Raw genomic sequence first — 21,827 nt, forward strand, 5'->3', positions numbered from 1 at the left:
TTTTAACATGCCAGTGTAAATCGTTACCGATTACTTGGTTTTGGGGATCATCTTTGAAGTATTCATGGTATGGAAAGATTCATCCACTATTTTAGTTATTTTTGACATTCTAGTAAGGGTGTTACATATGGCAGAATGAAACTTAATGGACCAGAAGGGGCATAAGTAGAAATTTTGCACTGATTTTATTCACAAAAACATAAATTTTAAAGGACTATTTGATCAGAGGCATTGAATAAACTTCAATTCTCCGAGTGACTTTGTCCCTTGAAAATTGTTTACTAACCTGTGGGGTTATAACTAGAGGCATTTGCTAATGTATTTGCAGTGACTGTTGAAATAATTCAAATTTATTGACCATAGGAGGATATTAAATATTTATCTTTTCTGCTTAGTGCCTGTAGTGAAATAGAATATAAGTTAATGGTTAATGGCTTATAGGCTGTTATTTCTGAAATAGTACTTTCATGTACTTTATCCAGTGGTGTTACTTATATTTTATAAGTGTTAAAAAGCATATTTGGAATCAACCATACATAAATTTTCCTGCTTAGCAAAACAATATTCCAGAAGAGATTTTTAACTATGTAGGGTGTGTGTGTGTGTGTGTGTGTGTGTGTGTGTTTAACTGCAGAGGGAGAAAAATATGTAAGTTGTGGGCTAAGGAGATATCTATCTTTTTCTTTAAACAAACAAACAAACAAATAAACGGAGGGGCACCTGCGTGGCTCACTTGGTTAAGCATCCGTCCGACTCTTGATTTTGGCTCAGGTTATGATATCAGGGTTGTAAGATCGAGTGCAGCCTGCTTAAACTCTCTCTGCCCCTCCCCCCTCTAAAAATGCAAAAATAAAAAGCCCAAATAGAATGGAATAATGATGTATTAATGTTATATAGTGTGTGTTCTGGCACATATGTGATACCTAGTACAATCTGGAATTATAAGGTTGGTAGTAATTCAGCATATGAGAATTTGGCAATCACATTAGATTAATATTAAGATAACCAAACCAAAAAATGTGTTTGTAGATGTAGAATCAGAGAAAAAAAGCTTACTTATGTAGGTTTCCCTCAAAGTAATGATAATGTCATATCAAACTAAAAAGGTCTTAACATGAAATTTTATTTGAATTGGTATGAATGTTAAGGACACAAAGCAGTATTTGTAAGTTTTAAACTTTAAGGAAAATAATTTATAGAATTATTTTGAATTTCCTGAAACCTAGGTGTTCAGAATTGACTTACAAAAGATAATAAGAGAAGCTTTGGTTTTTCTACAGCCCTGAGGGACTGTTTGAGGGTTTTTGTGGTTTTTTTTTGTTTTTTTAAAATTTTTTATTTTAATAAACATATAATGTATTTTTATCCCCAGGGGTACAGGTCTATGAATCGCCAGGTTTACACATTTCACAGCACTCATCATAGCACATACCCTCCCCAATGTCCATTTCCCCACCACCCTCTCCCGTCCCCCCTCCCCCCAGCAACCCTCAGTCTGTTTCTTGAGATTGAGTCTTTTATGGTTTGTCTCCCTCCCAATCCCATCTTTTCATTTTTTCTTTTCCTACCTCCCCCCAACCCCCCCGCTTTGCATCTCGACTTCCTCATATCAAAGAGATCATATGATAGTTGTCTTTCTCCGATTGACTTATTTTGCTAAGCATGATACCCTCTAGTTCCATCCACGTCGTCGCAAATGGCAAGATTTCACGTCTTTTGATGGCTGCATAGTATTCCATTGTGTATATATACCACATCTTCTTTATCCATTCATCTGTTGATGGACATCTAGGTTCTTTCCACAGTTTGGCTATTGTGGACATTGCTGCTATAAACATTTGGGTGCACGTGCCCCTTCGGAGTACCATGTTTGTATCTTTAGGATATATACCCAGTAGTGCAATTGCTGGGTCGTAGGGTAGCTCTATTTTCAGTTTTTTGAGGAACCTCCACACTGTTTTCCAGAGTGGTTGCACCAGCTTGCATTCCCACCAACAGTGTAGGAGGGTTCCCCTCTCTCCGCATCCTCGCCAGCATCTGTCATTTCTTGACTTGTTAATTTTAGCCATTCTGACTGGTGTGAGGTGAGGGTTTTTGTTTTGTTTTGCTTTCTGTTACATTAATTTTCAAGATCCCAAAGTTGACAGCATTAATGTGGTTAAGTTTTTTAAAAAATTTAGATATTTTAAATTTTATTTATTATTATTGTTGTTTTTTAAAGATTTTATTTATTTATTAGAGAGAGAGCGCGAGCGAGCACATGTGCGCACAGGTAGGCAGAGCGGCAGGCAGAAGGAGAGGGAAAGTCAGAGTCAGAGTCCTCTGAGCAGGGAGCCGGATGTGCGACAGACTTGATTCCAGGACTCTGGGATCATCCCGTGAGCGAAAGCAGCCGCTTAACTAACTGAGCCAGCAAGGTGCCCCTGGATATTTTGTATTTTAAAACTATAAGGCACTTAATTTAAATGCCATTTGTTTGTCAAAACAAATTACTTAGATAACTACTTCTGTATGTGATACTGTTTCAGTGATATTGTATCATGTCAGGTTTATTACTGAAATCTATAGTAGTTAAGATAAGAACAGACTTTAAAAATACTTCAAATCCTAGTTTCATTCCAAAAAAATCTTTAATTTCTTTAAGAGAAAAGAATCCTAGAAGTTTTTTTTTTTTAATTAACATATAGTGTATTATTTGCCCCAGGGGTACAGGTCTGTGAATCGTCAGGCACTTCACTGCTCTCACCATAGCACATACCCTCCCCAATGTCCATAACCCAGCCACCCTCTCCATATCCTAGGAGCTTTTTTATTGGCTATAGTTTGAAAGTTACTGACATAGAAAAAAGAGATTTGTACAGAATTAAATTTTTTTGTATAACTGAAATGTAACATTTGCACAAAATACATTGAGGAGAAAACATGGTATTGAACATGTATTATTAAATGAGTATTTGAGTATTGGAAAATTTGGCCTCAGGTCCTTTCTGTATGTATCTGCCAGTGTTGTGAAAAGTCACGTAGCTTATTTCTCCTGCTCTGTTTTGCCAGAAGCTGGAACTGACTAATTAGAAAAATATAAACAAATATGAAGATATCAAGTAATATTTTAAGTACTAAATAGACATTCATGAGTAATATCTGTTTTCTTTTTTTAAAGAATATTCATTTGTAATTAACAAATCAATGAAGGCACTTTTTTTTCTGGGCATGCATCATCACAATACAGTTTTACTGACTTTTTAGTTACAAATAATTTAATTTGTGGCTATGCCCATATATACTGAGGGATGTACACATTTAAAAATTGAAGTACCAGGACTTCATTGTGTCTTTGCAGTATCACTTGTTTTCACAGAACATAAACTGCCTGTTTATTTTACAAACACTTATATCTGTAATGCTCACCTTGGGACAAGCATTGCTCTAAGTGCTTCATTACTATTAACTCATTTACTTGGAACCTGATAGCAACACTGTGAGGAGGGTATGGTTATTACCTCTATTCTGCAGATGGCACACAGAGGTTAGGTAACTTGCCCAAAGTCCCATAGCTAGTATGTAGAGGGCCACTGTTCGAATCTCAGTGCTGCCTCCAGAGTGTGTGCTCTGCTGCCTTATCCAGAAAGATCTTTCTTGGAAAGTTGAGTCCAGATTCTTTCCTTTGTCAGGCCCCTTCCTTCCATGCTTTTGCTGACCAGACAGGGGATCCTGGGAAGGATTTGTTGGCAGGAATTCTTACCATCTTGCTCTTCTAGATGTTTGCGAGGCAGGCAGTGTGACAGCTTCTGAGTGTGAGTGACCTGGATCCGGCTTTGTGTACAGTCATTCACAAATCCTCACTCTATAGCGGAAAGTTTCCTGGATCAAGAACAAATTCTACCCTCTTATCCTGGAAATTAGGGGCTAAGAATGTGAGCTATGTTCGAGTTCATGGGAGGAGCTAGCAATATGGAAGAAGAGGAAATAAGACAGTATTATTGCCTAATGGAAAATATGAGCCCTGTATATAGTAACACAAGTGCCAGCGTTAAAGGGGCTGCTTTTGTCCAGGAAGGCTTTTCTAATACGTTCCAGGACAAGCCATAGCAAGGGCTCATTTGTTTGAGTATAACTAGCGATTCTTCTCAGCAATGGAGGAGAGGCCGTGTATGTGTGTACACATGTACACAGCTGTCATTCTTAAAGTTGTCAATATTGGGTCTATACCATGTATTAAAAAATACGTATTTATGTTAGCCCTAAGCACTAATTTGTTTTGCGAGCAGCTCTTGGTCCTTGACATCTCTAGGTGTCTAAACCCATCTCCACCAGTATTGGGAGGGGCACTCGTCTTTCAGTTTCACCTGCTTTGTAAGATGACTGTCTTTGCCTTTGACGTACCTTTGTCCTCTCTCCCTGCAGCACCCCCCACCAAGAGTGCTTTTGAGTTATCTTAAAACAAACCCTGAGTCGTACACAGCAGCATTATTCATGATTATTCATAATCGCCAAAAGGTGGAAGCGACTCAGTGACAGATGAAGAAATAAATGCAGTGTGGTATATGTGCATGATGGGATATTATTTAGCTTTAAAAAGGAAGGACATTCAGACAACACGGATGAACCTTGAAGATAGTATGCTCAGTGAAATAAGTCAGTCACAGAAAGACAAATACTGAATGAATCCATTCATGTGAGGTTTCTAGAGTGGTTAAATTCATAGAGACAGGAAATAAAATGGTGCTTGCCAGAGGCAGGAGGGAGTTTAGGGGTGGGGAAAAGGGAGTTATTATTTAATGGGTGTAGAATTTTAATTTCGCAAGGCAAAAAGATTTCTGGAGATTGGTGGGACAATAATGTGAATGCACATTCACATGCAGTACTGTTGAACTACACCTGTAAAATGGTCATGATGATAAGTTTTATGCTTTGTATGTTTTACCACAATTAAACAACAACAAGCCTTTCCAGTCTAGTGTAAAATCTGTTCAGGTGTTTTAGTGTAGTGTTGTAATTGACAGACACTTACTGGTAGCAGTTGGCTCCAAGCTGGTCACGGGCAAGTGGCTGCTTTCTAGAGAACAGACATTGTGGTATAAGTGTGAGTGTGTTTTTATCATTCCAGAAAAAGCTTATTGTGGAAGTTGAAGAAAGGGGTAAGCAAGTGGTGGGGGGCAGTGTGAGCAGAGCTGGAACGTGTTAGGGTGGCTGAGAAAATGATCGTGGTTTATGTCGGGAGAGCAGAATGACTATATTCGGGCAAAGGCGTTAGCAGATTAAATCCAGATTTGTCATTTTAACTATTTTATCTCTCACCATATCTACCAGGTAGAGTATTTGATGGCTTCTCCCAAGGATCCATTTATTTATATATCCAATATAAATATAAAATGGAATATATATCCAGTATATTTCATTTTTTGGTATTTATGATAACTGGTATTTCAAGAACGGTTCTGTGCTATGATTTATTAGGATTGAAGGAAAGATCAGGTCAGAATCCCCTGCCTGTAAGAGCTGCATGCTCTAAAAGAGAAGATAAGATGTGTGGACCAATAGAACTAAAATACAAGACAGTATCTGATAAGCAGTATAAAGAGAGTTTTGTGGAAGCACAGACTAGAGAGATCTGATTCTCAGAGGTGAGGTCAAGGAAGGATGAAGTAGGAGCAGAACCTTGAAAGCTGAGAAGGATGTTAATAGGTAGAGAGAAGGGGGTATGGATCCAAGGTGAGCGCTAGATCCAGAGAGGGCCAGGGTGATCTCTGCTAGGAAGGGCCAGAAGCTCTGTGTCCTATGGAGAACAGTATGCTTGTCAGTTGTAATAAGAAGTCAAGAGGGGCGCCTGGGTGGCTTAGTGGGTTAAAGCCTCTGCCTTCGGCTCAGGTCATGATCCCAGGGTCCTGGGATTGAGCCCCGCATCGGGCTCCCTGCTTGGTGGGGAGCCTGCTCACCCCTCTGTCTCTGCCTGCCTCTCTGCCTACTTGTGATCTCTGTCTGTCAAATAAATAAATAAATAAATAAAAAGATATCCCAAGCCAAGAACTTTGATTATTTAAAAAAAAAAAAAAAAGAAGAAGAAGAAGTCAAGAAAGATAGTTTGGTGCCAGATCATGGAATATTTTGACTGTCATCTTAAGGAGCTGGAACTTAATTACATAAACAGTGTTGAGCTCTTGAGAGTTTTGTGTTTTTTTTTTTAAAGATTCTATTTATTTATTTGACAGAGAGAGAGATCACAACTAGGCAGAGAGGCAGGCAGAGAGAGAGGGGGAAGCAGGCTTCCTGCTGAGCTGAGAGCCCAACTTGGGGTTCGATCCCAGGACCCTGAGACCATGACCTGAGCCAAAAGCAGAGGTTTAAACTCACTGAGCCACCCAGGTGCCCCATCTTGAGAGTTTTTAATGTGGGAATGACATGTGTTGACACCATCAGAGGTCAAGCTGACAAATACAATGTTAGGAAGCAGGAGGGCTGACTTGGCCCTATTTGTGATTGTTTAATTAGGGAGGCTGATTTGGTTCTCTGGTGTCCATCCCAAGTAGGAATTAGATTGGATAAATAAATTGGGAGGGATACAAATTAGGCCTTATAATTTAGAGAGAGGTGTTAAGAATTGTTTCGGATCACAAGATAGAGATAAAAGCTATTTTAAAGATCGTCGGGAAGAGATTGTATAGATGAGAGAGATCAGTGAAAAAGGTTGTTGAACAGTGAAATTATGAAGACCTGGACTAGGTATAGGGTAGTAGCAGTACTATAGGGTAGTAGCAGTAACAAAAGAGGAAAGGATTGAAATGAAACAGGGGAAATGGTGAAAGGAAGGGAGGAAGAAGTTAAATTCACAATTAATGAGCATATTTTCTGTACATAGCATTTGTTGCATGACAGCATAACTGACCAGTATTACCCTCTCTTGGAAAATAGATATACTGTATTGGTCAGGTGAGGGGCCCTGGGTAAAGAATTTTGGTTTGAGCCAGCTGATGGAGGTCCCTGGGTGGCTTTTAGGACTGCTGAATTGACAGGTGCACATCATGGTCACCATCAGTGTACTGGGTTTGTTGACTGGGTCCACATGAGCATCCACACCAGTCGTTCTCAAACCTCCATGCCTTGGCACCCTGGTAAACAGCAGACCCTTCAGGAACCCTGTGAAATTTTGAAATTTTGGGTAAAGTTTTTTCATATGGTTGTTTACATTGTCTGGCAGCAAGTGAAAAAGAATCTAACTGACCAGATGATTCACTGTGATGCTGGAGAAGGGAAATGAACGCTGTTACTGAGCAAGAAGCTTAACCTCTCAGGCCCGTGCTGAGGACAGAGTAGTGTTTACAGCTCCCTGTTGGTCGGGGAAGGGTTCAGGAGATCCTACTAGGCCCTGAGCAGTGCAGAGCTGAAGGGGATCTGGGGTGATCTTACAGCCCCGGCACCCCGAGATACGTGTCCCTGTAATAGCAAACACTTCTTATTATTCTTGATTTTGTGCAGTTTGGTTCAGGGTCTTAGTTTCTTCCAGTCAGCTAATAAAAAAAAAGTCCAGTCTTTGAACATGCCCTGCAAGCGGTCAGAGAAGACCAGTCCTGCCAGCTCTTTGACAAACGCTGTAACCAAATATTGAGTTGGATAGAGATAGAAAATGGAATTTGGAGTATGAAATCTTAGGTTCGAATCTTGGCTTTGCCCGTAGCAACGAGACTGTAGGGAGATTATTTAAACTCAATTTTTCTCTGTTTCTTCGTTAAATGAAGCTAATATTTACCTTTCAGTTCTGCTCAGTTGAGCTGAGATAGTAACTGTAAAATGTAGGCACTGTACTCTGAATAAAAATAATTTATTCCCTATCTCCAACGGGTTGATTACAGTGCTTTTTACTCTGTATTAAGCAACCATGTCCAGTTCTGTAAAGCATGAGTTTCTCTGAACTGCGGACTCCTGGAGTTTGATCTTTAAAGATTAGCACCAAAACAAGCCTTGGTCAGGAGTGAGTTTTTTTAAAATGGGAAAAAATTAATTTGATATAAGCATCAATATTTGTTGTAAAATCTATTTAAATTGCAGTATATCTTGTATACCTTGATGTGTATTCTTTTCACCACCTGCTCCCCAAACACCAGCAACAACAATAAAACCTAACGACTAAAATAGTCAGAGGGGATTTTGGCAGAGTTTTCTGTTAACTTCCACAGAAAAAGACTCATTTTAATACCTAGAACGAGGAATAAGTTGGGAAAAAGTTTTAGTCAGACCAGCATTCTTGAAATAGACTCAGAATCATATTGTAATATATTGTGGAGCATGTTCAAGTGTAGGTGGTTTTCTTTTAATTTATTGAGCATAGTTTCAAACCTGTAAGTTTTAAACCTTACAAATTAAGCCATTTTAATTCACAGTAGGCTAAACTTGGCTCAGAGACTCTCTGCTGAAACACGAGTGTAGTTGTGTTTTTTAACTGAAAAAGTTGACTAGCTTTTTTTTTAATTCCTAGAGATTAAAAAAAAAATGGGAATATTTACTTTGTCCAGTTTTAGCTACAAGCAATTGTGTTGGCTTCATACCCAGCCCCTTCTGAATTGCAGTTACTGTTTACTATATACTTGAGTTTTTAATAAAATAGTTGATTTACATCTTAAGATGGCTTCCATTATCACATAGGGACTGCTTTTCATAAGTATTGTTTTTTTGAAACCTCAGTAAAGGAATTCATGTAACTGGGAAGATAAAAGTAAATCCTGTTGACCTTAAAGGGACTTTGCAGTCTAACCTTTTCGAGCATCTCTATTCATGTCATGATGGAAGTCATGACTTATTGTTTAAAACTGTAATTTGTCTCTGTGTGAAAATGCATTTTTTCATACTGCCTTTCCTGGAACTATAACATCGTAATGATTTTGTTAACAATATATTTGATTGCCACCTCACTGAGTGAGATTTTGCTTTAGAAAATTTAAATGTAAGCACTTAAAGATAAAGCTTAAATGAAAATTAAAGTCTAGCTTAAAATTTGGATAAGGTCTGATTTTTACTTTGGTTTCTCTGGTGGTATGCCGTTGAATGCCAGAAAGAAAAAAATGTAGATATAAAAACAACATCAAAGTGTTTTGCTTTTTAAAAGTTGACACAAATTAATACATAGCAGTAGTTTCAGACATTTTAGCTTACGGTAGGAATATCTCAGTTACTTTGACCTACACATTTTCATAGTGAACTGAAAAGAATTGTGAAAAGGAAAATATCTATATATAATTTATATAGTTGTGGGGGTTTTAAAAGTAGTTTAAAATTTGTAGTAACATTTTGTATTTTGGCAAGGTAGAATTTTGAGTTAGAATAAATTCAAAGACCTGTAGAAGCTATAGTAAAAATTCACAGATTGAAATGACTGTGATTACTTCTGTGCTATACTCTATCCTGTTGGGTTATTTTAAGCTTTTTACTTTAGCATTGTGGCATTGCACTGGTCAGTAAAAGATTCTATTTTGGTTTGTTTAGTAACAAAACTTTATGCTGCTGTTTCTATATGCAGAACAGTTTGTAAGTGATAATAATGTTATTTTGACCATTTTTGTAAGGAAAAAATCCAGGAATTACTATGTTAAAAATGTAATATTTTTGCCAAAGTTGTAATTGAAGCATGGAGTTTGCTTTTTATAATTAAATGCCCTCATGAGCAATTTGGAATGAACTATTTCTCTCCTTCGTGTTAGAACTCTTTTCTGTGCTGACTCCTCTGAAGTGAATGAGAGCATGAGAGGCTTTAAAGTAAATTAACTTATTGAAAGTTTTTGTTTAAGAGAGAAGAAATTGCTGTATTAATTTCTTACCTATTTGCTTTGCATAACTCCCTTTTTCAGATGACTGAATAACCAACTTTAGATGTTAGAACTGCTTTATTTTATCTAACCACTTCAACTAGAAGTCTTTCCAGGTGTATTATACACATTCATAATCTTTAAGATTACATAAATATAATTTTTTTCTTTGGAACTGCACGTGAATTTTTGTTGTGTTCAACTTTTTGTTTCTATGCTGTATAACATTGGACTAGTACAGATTTTCATTTATTGTGTCTCATTTTTTCTTCCGTAAGTGTCAGCTGGTGCTTTCTACTATTGACATTCATAAATCCTTTCACCATGTTCCTCTTTTGATGCAAATAAGAAATGAGGTAATAACAGTTACAGTTTTTTTCAGTGTTTTATAAAGTTAATATTAACCCTTTATCAAAGATATTATCCCCGTCCTAGAGAGGAAAGATGTTAGATTTGGAGAGGTTAAAACTTACTGAGGGTTAGGAAGCCAGTAAGTGGCAAAATGGACTATGACTCAGATGAGTTTTTACATATGTGTAAATATACATACATCTTTGTAAATCCTACCCAGGTCAATACATAGAATCTTTCCAGAGCCCAGTAGGCTCACTTGTATGCCCTGTCTCCTTAGTGTCCCCTCAGAGTCCCCTCAGAGATAACTACTCTTCTGATCTTGATCCCCATAGATGGATCTCTGTTCCCTCTTAATTAGTTTTACCTGTTCTTGAACTTTATAAAAACTGACTCCTATAAATGTAGTTTTTGGTATCAGGCTTCCTTTGCCCAGTATTGCATCTGTGAGATTCATCCGTGTTGTAGCGTTTGTGTTGGATTCTTTTTTCATTGCTGCTTAATGTTCCGTTAGGCGAATATATTAAAATTCATGTATACATCTTATTGATGAACATCTGGGTCATTTCCATTTTTTGGCTATTATAAATAAAGCTGCTATACACATTTTTGTCTGTTTTTAGGTTTTTTGTTTTGTTTTGTTTTTAAAGATTTTGTTTGAAAGTGAGAGAGCGTACAAGCGAACACAAGTGGGAGAAGGGGCAGATGGAGAGGGACGAGTTAGGTTCCCCGTGGAGCAGAGAGCCCAGGACCCTGAGATCATGACCTGAGCTGAAGGTAGATGTTTAACCGACCAAGCCACCCAGGTGCTTCCGTGGTTTTAGTTTTATCTATGTTTTGTGCACTCACTTCTTTTGGGAGGAAAGTATGGTGACCTTTCGTAGGTACTGCCGATCGGTTTTTTTAAGTGTTTGTACAAGTTTACCCTCCTACCAGCAATGTATAGGGGTTCTAGTTGCTTACCATATGTTGGTATTCTCAGTCTTACTAATTTTTTCCCTTTTTAATTTTACTTACTCTGGTAGGGTATCTAGTTTTATATCAGGGAGGTGCAAACTGAAAGTTATGGTTTTTTTTTTAATTTTTATTTTTTTATTAACATATAATATATTATTAGACCCAGGGGCACAGGTCTATGAATCATCAGGCTTACACACTTCACAACACTCACCATAGCACATACCTTGCCCAATGCCCATAACCCAACCACCCTCTCCCCACCTCCCTCCCCACCACAACCCTCTGTTTTGTGAGATTAAGAGTCTCTTATGGTTTGTCTCCCTCCTGATCCCTTCTTGTTTCCTTTATTCCTTTCCTATCCCCAACCCCCCCCCCCCCGACGTTGCCTCTCAACTTCTTCATATCGGGGAGATCATATGATAATTGTCTCTGATTGACTTATGAAAGTTATGTTCTAGAATGAAAAAATATTGAATGTAAATGTACATGCTTATCCATATATAGAGATTAATTGAATACTGCTGAGGTTTGATTTTGGTTTCTTTCCTAATCCTTGTCTTTATAAGCAAGCCTTGATTGCTTGTTTAATCACTGAAGTTAATAAAATTTTTCCTACAATAAGGACAAGTGCAATATTCTAGAAACTACTTGTTTCATTCAGAATTTTATTTAAGGGAATTTTCAAAGGAATTTAAGATGGTAAAGATCTTTATTCACAAATTTACAGATTGTAGAAGAACTCAGTAATGACCTTTCTCACTGAAAAATCGAGGTCTTTTTTGCCTGAAAATACAGCAGTAACATACGATCTCTAGGACTTAATCTAGGATTTTATTCATCGGTTGGTTTTCATGATCTTAAAGTAAGTTATTCTACTAAAAATGGCTTGACTTGATCAGTTCTTGTTTTTCCAAGTTCGTGCAAGTTCCACGTGTTTGGCTTTCCTGTATGAGTCTCAGGTACGCTGATTAGTCAGGCGGTCTCATCTGAAACTAATGTATAATAGTGCTGAGTCGTAGAACTTGCCATACCAGTTTCATAGTGTTTGTGTTTTGCTCAAGTAGATGAAAGGTTTATTTAAGTGTGGCCACACTGGTACTGCATTCCTGGTGATCTTGGTAGGTTAATGACAATGTTTGTCATAGAAATCAGGAAATGCGGGTTGAGCCTCTGAGATGCATGTAGTTGGTTCATTAAAATGCAGGCTCCCCAAAGGACTGAGGATTATTGGAAGCACTTGGTAGGTAATGCAGCTTTAAAAACCTATCTGTCTGTCTATCTGTCTATCTTCATTCTGTTTTTTCACCTCTTTTAATCATATTATCTAATGTATGAATGCTTTCTCTAGTGAGACTAAACATCCACGTAGGTTTCCTTCCACAGTTTAGTAGGTTTGTTTTAGCTGGGATGTTTTGGTTGCTCGTGAACTCATACTGTCAGATTGTACTGCTGCTTTGTTGAACTGGTTGGCTTTTAACTGAATTAACTCTACCAGCCAGTGTGATTGGTCCACTATTTTTTGGTTATTATAGAGAATGGGTTGAAGAATTGTTTAGAATATTTATCTTTGAAATATAATCAGTTAAAGCAGGTTGGTACTTAGAAAGGTTTGAGGTATCCTTTGGACAGTGTTTGAATGGATTGTAATGATTATGGATTTTATAAGAATTTTAGGATAAATGTAGGTGTACATCTGTGAGGACAGGAGGCATACTGCAGTATTCTTTTACCGGGCACAGTGAACTTATTTTAGGTATATTCCTTACGTAATACCATTATTCCAAATGTAAACGAATAGATGGCATGATTGTTGTTGATGTCAAGACTGGTCATATGTGCTTGTGTTGTAAGGAAAAAGATGACATGAAGCAGAATGTATTAACCTCTCCAGGTGAACTTTAAGAATGTATGTAATTTTGTAATAGAGATTGAAAATTTTGAGGTTGGGCAAGGAAAGCTAAAGCAAAGGTATGGGATAGGACTGAGTAAGTTACTGATTGTCCTGTCGAGAGTGCCGTCTCTAGAGAAAGCCAGTAAATAAGTTATTTATTAGAACCTCAGTGAGGTAGCTGAGGCCTTTTATTTTTTAAAGACCATTTCTGCCTTTTGTAAATCAGTGTTGAATTTATAGACTACCACCAAGAACTTTACTTGAAAGTTTAAAATCGCTGAAAGTTAAACTTCTTACCACCTCTCCTCTTCTACTGTTTACCCATCTAGAAGATCATGACGGTTGGGAAAATAGCTTAGAGCTACCAATGTGTCTAGGAGTGAGTTTACACAAGGGCACTTCACTAGCTTTGGGGCTTAACTCTTCAACATTGGATATGTTTGGATATGGCCAGCAGTCTTCCTGATTCATCATATATAAGTAACATTAAATTAAAACTAAAAACTTGCTGTCACTTTTCCTTGTGTGAACCTTCCATATTACAGATAATTTTTCAAAAGACATGTCCTTCAATTACTTTAAGTTCTCTGTGTAATTTCAAGGATTACAACACTGTGCTTCTGCATGCTCTATCTCTTCTTTGTGTGTGTGTCTCTCTCTCTGTATTTGAAGAACAGAAGGGTCAGTTTTCTGTGACTTTATATTAGTTTTATTGCTGTCACCATTTTGAACTAGTAACAGTGAAATATCCTTTTACGTATCCTTTTACGTGTTTGTGAGAAAGCATACATAATAAGGGTAAGAGCATGTGTGCTTTCTGCATATATGTATGACTGCTGTGTATCAGGTAGGAACTTAATAAAGCTAAGAAGGTATGTAATTTATGTGCACACACACACATATACAGACTCAGCAGTTTGTGTTATAAGTACTGTGCAATTTTGAAAATAGTAGTACATTGAAGTATATCATATAGGTACTAAGGGAAAATTGAGACAAATATTATTAAAAACAGTTGGAGTTTCTATGGAAATCAAGACAAGCGAAATTTTTGGCCTGTCTTGCCAGTTAGTTACGGAAGAGGTAAAGAGTTGTACATGCTGGTTTGCTGGTGGCTCCATTTGAGTTGTCTCTGTCACTAGTATGGTAGATATGTTTTGGGGAGAAGAGCCTGCTGCTTAGAATGTTGGTGGTAATGGCTTCCATTTATGAGGTGATGAGGTAGAGGTGACTAAGCTTTGGCCAGAAAGACCAGACTGCTAGACCAAGTTAATGGACCACCCATGGCAAAGATTGTGGGGCAAAGCTAAGTTTCATTTTAGCATCTGTGAAAATTAGATTAGATTCTTAAATTAAAAAATACAAGTGAAAACTGTAGTAAGATGCCATTATCTACCTATCAAATTAGTAAAATGAATGAATGAATGAGTCTGCCCTTTGTTAACTAGATTGTAATTAAAGAACATATTCATGAACTACTAGTTTGTGGTGTAAATTGTATTTTCTGAAAATCACTTTGGCTTCAGAGATCAGGAGTCTTGCCTTATAATCAGTCAGTTATATCCTTTGACCTAGGAATGCCACTCCTAATATCCTGTTTCAAGGAAGTAGTCGTATATCTAGATGAAGATTTATGTACAAAGATTTCCACCTTGCCATTTCTGTAAACAGTGAAACAGTACTGTTAAACAGGGACGAACTGGTTCAAGTAAATGCTGATATATTCTTATGAAAGCAACAGCAATAATAGTAAGGTAAAATAACATAGTAGTAAATGGTATTTAGACTTAAATCTAATCATATAATAAAGATATGCATAGAAAAACACTGAAACAAATACACTAAATGGAAATAGAGCTGAACTATTAACAAAAGGTGTTTTGGGGTGGAGGGATTGTAGTGAACATATTTTTCTCTCTCCTACTGTTCTGTTTTTCAAAATGAACATTTGTTTATTTTATAATCCTAAAGAAGAAATAAAATTTATTTTATAATCCTAAAAAAAACAGAGTAAATAATAACTTCATTAAAGGGAGAAAGGTAGAACTGACTTCACCTGAGGAGCTGCTCCAGCTCTGAGGCCAAGTTTGGGAACAGAAGACCTATTCCCACTCTCTATGGAGCAAGTTCCAGGGATGGCAAAATCTCCTTGGAATGACTAGAAAAGGGTATTAATTTTCTTTTAGAGATTGTTGGTTTACGGAGTACATTCTGTAAGAGTAAGGACAATTTTAATACAACTCTTTTATACCCTCTGGCACCTGGTGCTTGATAAATTTATAGGGAATAAAGGAATGAATTTTGTTCTAGATTTTGGACACAAATTGAGAATATAAACGTCAGCATATCTTTTTGGAGTTAGATGCCATATATATTGAAAGGATGCGGATGATAGAGAAATTTGAAAATAATCACCAGCTTATTTGGTATATTTTGTCCTAAGAATGTATATCTCAGACATATGAATGTCAGTCTTGAGAAATGGACTGCTCTATTATTTAAGACAGATCAGGAGAGAGAAAAAAAAGTAGTTGCAGAGCTCATTAGGATGTGTGGGACCAGTCATGGGGGCAGTTGAAGGTCTGGGCCCAAGGAAGTGAGACCCTGAATACTCAGGGACGTTTGTTCATCCCTTCTGAGGATCAGGATTGCATGGAAATACTTAACTTGCCATGTAATACTTGAACAGTTGTGTGTGTGTGTGTGTGTGTGTGTTTATATATATATGTTATTCTTTAAATTTTGGCCCTTTTTTGGATTTTATTTTTTCCTAGAAAATCTGAAAGTTACACTCATAGGCTCACACCAGATGACAGAAAGATTAAAGGTAATTTGGTAGGCAGTATCTACCGAGTGAAAGAACGTAACTCTATAATCAGTAATTGGATTTACCCATTGTTTTATAGAAACTTGGTCTTGGTGATAAATTCAGTGGGGGGAATTATTTCCCCCACCCCAGCTTGAATAAATAGCAAAGGAGTTAATGTACTCAATACTCATTTAAGATATTGTATTAAATTTCCAGGTTAGGCTGTTACCACTCTAAAATCAATAACTTTTAAAAGTTTGCTAAATGTTATTCTTTTCCTACCGCAGGAAAAGATTGTTTGCTTTTCACTGTGAAAATTACTTACGTTTCATCCTGCATTGATGTGCTTTCTTACTGTTGCTACATTCAGTGTCCAAATTGTAATTTATATTTATAACTGCTTCTCATCTATTAGTCATCCGTGATATTCTCTCCTGTTTTTAAAACATAAAAAAAAAACTGACTCAAAGAAGCTTTTCTAGTGAACATCAGTTGTCCACCAACCACTCTGCATAACCATCTTCAGCCAACTGTTATACTAAGAATATTATGCTTTCCTGCATTTTTCTTTAATTCCTCGTTTGTTTATTTCCTATAGATGGTAAACTCTTTGAGGGCAGGGATTAGGTTGGATCATTGATGTGTATGCCAAGTTTCCAGTACTAGGTTGTGTACACAGTAGACTCAATAAATACTCACTGACTAGCTGTTGAAAAATTTGATGAGCCTCCCAAAGTGTTTAACATAGTTTGAGTAGTTTATGAATTAGTTAAATCTGACTCAGTAATTGGCCGTCCTTGGGTTTTAAGTAGTGATGGAATAGTGGCTTGCCTCTCACTAACGTCAAGAAAGTACCTAGTAGAAGAGTCTTATGACACAGCCTAATGACAGAAATGCTATGTGGCTTTGTAGCACCTAGAAATACAAGGGTAAAAGCACTTTTAAAACAAATTCTTTGAAATCTTCACTTTTGTAGCTATTTGGCTAGTTGGTTGATCTCTGCAACTTGAGTAAAGATCATAGTCATTGCTGTAATTACTAGGCACCTGCTGTGGGCCAGAGCCTTCCATACGTGGGTTTCATGTATGGAAGGCCCTTCTGTTTTCTACTTCTCTTCTGTTTTCTTATACACTCAAAAACTCAGCATGGTACGTATTATTTGCATTTTGTAGTTGGGTAAACTAAGGGGAAGAGAGGTTTTAAATTAGCTTGTTTAGGATCATATGTAATGGTAAATGGCCGTAGTTAGTATTTGAACATTGGTTTATTGGGGTCCAAAACTTATATACATTTAATTATGTCTTAAAACCTCTCAGAGGTGAGGATACTAAAGGGAAAAGCATAGATATAATAATGGAGCTAGCGACTAGCATTTTGAATAATACTATTAAATTTCCTATTGCTCTGATAGTATTGCCTATAATCATAAATAGTTGGTGTCTTGCTTACTGAGGTCTGTGGTTTTCTGTACTTGGAATCAATACTGCTTTCTAAGTGAAAAGGAAGCTCATAAATTTTTTTTAAAGATTTATTTATTTATTTTAGAGAGAGATCACAGCGGGGAGGGGCAGAAGGAGAGGGAGAGAGAGTCTTAAGCAGACTCAGTGCTAAGCGTGGAGCTGGACACAGGACTTAATCTCACCTCCCCAACCAAGATCAGCACCTGAGCCGAAACCAAGAGGCGGATGCTTAACAGACTGCGCCACCCAGATGCCCCAGGAAGTTCATAACATTTATCTATGCCATTTGTGTTATAATAATCACTACTGTTTATCTTATATATCAAATCTTCATAATAGGAATGAACTCATTTAATAGTCTTGACTAAGATCTAAAGGCACAATGACTTTGTTGAAGAAAGCAGATTTCAGTAAGAACCATTCCAAAAATATTGTGGTATGGGTTATCAGTGTATATTTAATGGAAAACATGATGATTTTCTTATTGCTATATTTAGGTGATATGATGAAGTAAGTACTTATTGGCAGTTTATAGATAGGTTTATCTGCTTTGCCATTCTGCCTTTCTTTCAAAACTTTATTTTATAACTTAGAGGAAAGCATTACCTAGGAAGCCAATTTATGAGGTACACTCTAGCTTAAAAAAGAAATGGCATTCCTAGTACAATAGTAAGCTGTTTTACTTCCTTCCTGTTTGGTGAAGAATGTCCTCGTATCACTACTTCCTCTGTGAGGAAGAAAATGGATGTCGCACAGCCAACTCTTCAGGTAAACCAACTCAGATCTTTTTTGAGTGAGTAATTTCTTGAATGTTCTGAGAAGAAAACCAGAGTGCTGTTTTAGAGAGTTCTGTAGGGATTGAGATAAAGTGTTTGGGATTTGTGTGGGAAGGTGTCTAGCTTCTTGGAGTCAGTTGAGATAGTTTCATAGGCCATGCTCCCCCAGCTTGGTGAAGATGTGGTGTCTTTAAAACAGTGCAGTAAACAACCCTTGAGCCCTTGTAAACAGAGTTCAGGCTCCAAATCTAGAGACTTTCTCTTCGACTTCAAGAGGAAACTAGACTCTTAATGGTTACACAAACATAGTTTACCAAGAGCAGATTTTACATGAGGCATACCTGTGAATTACTTCCCCACATGGTGCCACTTCCGCCCTCCGTTGTGCGTCAGGTGGGTATCTTTTTCTTCCTAGAAAGCATGCACGTACTTTTCAATACTTCGGACAGTTCATGATTAACTAAAAAGGCCCATTTCGAAGCAGTGTTTCTTTAGGCTTTTTCTGTGAAAGTTATAATCATCTATTTAGCTGAATTTTTGGCTGCCTTAATATTATAGCCCAGCAGGGTGGTGTTTCATCAGAGTCAGATGAAGGTTTAGCTCAGTCCTGGGACCTACTGATTTCTCTTACTATCTTGGTTCCTATCTGGAAAGCTTTCAAGACCGCCAGCTGTGTGGCCTGTTTGAAAGCAGGAGGCTTGTGGCAGGAATGTGGGTTTGCCCTATTAGTGTTGCAAAATCACTTCTTATGTAGAGAGTCTTGCTTTTCTCTTGCCTCCTATAGTTTGGTTTTAGATTATTTTTCTTGTGGTTTTGGTTTGTGAGTGTGTTCTCACGGCTTTCATTTCCTTTATTCCTTTCCCTTCCTTCACAACAGACAATGAGAAGGGAATAACTTTGAGGTATTTTTGTATTTGTTTACATTGCCAAGTTATATAGGCAACTTCCCTTTTATCTTACAAAAAATAAACCCAGGATGGTTAAAAATACTTGAAATCATCAGTTTTAAACTTACGTTCTCAACAATTTTTTCATTGGTCTAAATATAACTATTGGTAATATGATTATATTTCGAAGGTGTGGACATTAAAGAATTTACCCACAATGGCACCATCCTCACACAACCACTTAGTATGTTAGTGTATTTTCTTTTAGGTCTCTACGAGATCATTCTGTTTGTTTTGTTCAAGTGCTTTTACTGGGGATGAAATTCATACATTGGAATTTTACCTCATTTTCTCAACCCTTTCTTTTCCTTAGAGGTGTTCAGTACCCAAAGAAATAGCCAAAATAAAGGAAGAAGAAATCACAGATGGAAGGACTTTCACATTAACAGCAAGTTGGATGATCAGTCCTTTATAATCAGGGTCAAGTGTCTTACCTGATTTCTACTATAAGTTATGATCAAGGAGTGATTACAAAGCACAATGCATTATCTTCTTTAGCACTCCACACTTACCTACCAGTAGTTTATTGAACATGTTGGAGTTTTAGGCATTCAAATATAAGGCTCTGATGTGCAGGAGTGAGTAGTGTCAGTCCACATGGGTTTATCATTTCTGCATTCATTTTGGTTAAAAGGAACAAGGAATGGTAACCTGAAGGCCGCATCCTCTGGAGAGCATTGATTACTGACCCAGAGCTGTGTTTCTGTAATCTGTCTGAGGAGAGCTCTTCAGTGAGAAATGGTTAAATTCTCGGAGTTAGAAGACGTGTTATTGAAAATACAGTTGAGAAAGGCAGCAGTCTTCTTCACACACACAAATACAATTTTTATATTCTAAAAAAAAGAAGCTAAACTACTGATGAAAAATTTCAGAATGCTTGAGTGTTAATCTTTTCCATTAGGCTTATTTTTTTTAAGTTCTGTTTTACTCTCGGGAAATACATACTGCTTGCTTACATATTCAAAGAGCATTTCAGGGCCCTCACTTCCCAGTGTTATACTTAAAAATGAACTGAAGGTGAATAAATGGTCCATTTTAGCAGCCTGCAGAGTGCAAATTTCTTCACTTATTTCCCTCATAGAAGCTAATTGTGTCATGGAGTTTGGGTAGTTTCATTTTTTTGATGTGACCTTCCAAAAAAATGCTGTTAGTTGTTATTTCTCTTTTCTTTGGGTGGGGATGGATCATACGTTATATTTTATTTTTACAGCCTGCTTTTTACATCTGCCAATACATTGTAACCATCTTTCCGGGTCAATAAATGTTTATTCCTCTAGTTATTCTTTTCTTAAAAAATTGTGTTTTAATGTTTATTATTTAATGTTAATAATCATAATAGCTGAACACATTTTTACTTTTGCCATTTTATAAGTGAGTCTTGGTTTTTAGACTTGTTCATCTTCCTTAATCGGGCACTTGGAGTCTAAACTCATTTGCACAAAGGTGGCTTTTACTCCACAGCTGAAAATAGGATAACTATAGGTTGGTGTTGCATACTATACTTCGACAGATTTTGTGAGTCTTCTTGTGGTATTCTGTGCTTTATTTTAAAATATGACTTGTTCATGTATTTGTGGACAAGGAAGTGGCTTTTGAAATTTACTCAGTATCTGAGAATTACCTTCCACATTCTAAAATGGATTTAAGAGATAAGTGGGTAGGGGTGTGTGTGGGGGGACACTTGTGTAAACATTTAAGGATTAGGAAGAACAGAAATATCAGAATTTTTTAGGCAACACTGACTGCTTCTATTCCTAAAAAAGATTTTTTTTGATGTAACTTTAAAAATGAATACATAACTTATTCTGCTGTAGTTTCTTTCATTTTTAAACATATTTAATTTGTGAATTACATAAGCATTAAATTTCATATATATATATGAGGGGAAGAGTGAGGTTTGAGACTAGAAGCCACAATCTCTTATTTTCTCAAAATAGCTCTCTTCACTCTGCCATGTTACTGCTATTACCAGTGACAAGTCATACCTCTTTGCCTGAAGTGGTGAGTTCTACCACTTTTAAAATACCATTACTAAAAACAGCTCAAGTTCCTAAGCTGCCTTATATTTCCAAAAGCATTTGAAAGTATTTTTGGACCTGCTAAACATCATTAGATGGAAGTAAGAAGAAAGTGTATTTAGTTAATTTATATTAGAGAATTCATAGTAGTCTAGAGGAAGGGTTAGAAATGTCTCATTCCTTTGGGACTTAAATAAATTCATCAAGTGTTACAAAATCAGGAGTACAAGATACATTCAGATTAGCTAATTAGCCTTTGCCTCCGAGTTTGCTATTTTATAAATAGGGCAAAAAAACCACACTTAACAATAGTTACTTCCATGTTAACTGTTAGGTTAACTGGGGCCCAATGATTAAGTAATTTGACTCACCCTTTACTTGCAAATGTTTTCTCCCAATTTTAGACATGAATCCTTATAATATTTTAAGATTGGTTCAAATATTATTGCTGTAATGAATATTTTCCCCTAATTACATGTCTTTGCTAATACCTTTTCGAAGTGTATGCTTCTATCTGAATTGTGGTCTCTGCTAAAGTCCTTCAGTGTCAGTTCTGGGTAATTGTTGAGCATGACTCCTGAGGGTAATGTTTTCAGGTGATGTCATTTCTGTCACCAAGAGTATGCTTTACGATTTTGAAAAGGTTTTTGCAGTAGTTCCTCTACTCCAAGTTGCTGTTTATTGTAAATACAGTATTGGATTAGCAGCTTTCCAGGAAAAATAAAGAGAAACACTGTCACATTAAATGTACACTTTTCAGATACTTCACCTTTTCAGGAAATATATATATGCTGGGGAAGTAAGAGAAAACTATAGTATTT

At 36.8% G+C, this 21,827-nt stretch overlaps 1 protein-coding gene across 3 annotated transcripts in view; it reads left to right on the forward strand.

Annotated features, from left to right (window-relative positions):
* NCOA2 (nuclear receptor coactivator 2) overlaps positions 1-21,827 on the forward strand; it is a 294,244-nt gene that overhangs the window by 61,825 nt on the left and 210,592 nt on the right. The window contains exon 1 of one of the 3 annotated variants that reach the window (XM_080803157.1): positions 12,325-12,345. The exons of the other annotated variants lie outside the window; for them this stretch is intronic. The gene's annotated coding sequence lies outside the window, so the exon portion shown is untranslated. Of the gene's footprint in view, positions 1-12,324; positions 12,346-21,827 lie in introns of those variants that run through there. 3 annotated transcript variants of the gene reach the window in all.

Source organism: Martes martes (genome assembly GCF_963455335.1).
Source record: "Martes martes genome assembly, chromosome: 4".
NCBI classification, from domain to species: domain Eukaryota; kingdom Metazoa; phylum Chordata; class Mammalia; order Carnivora; family Mustelidae; genus Martes; species Martes martes.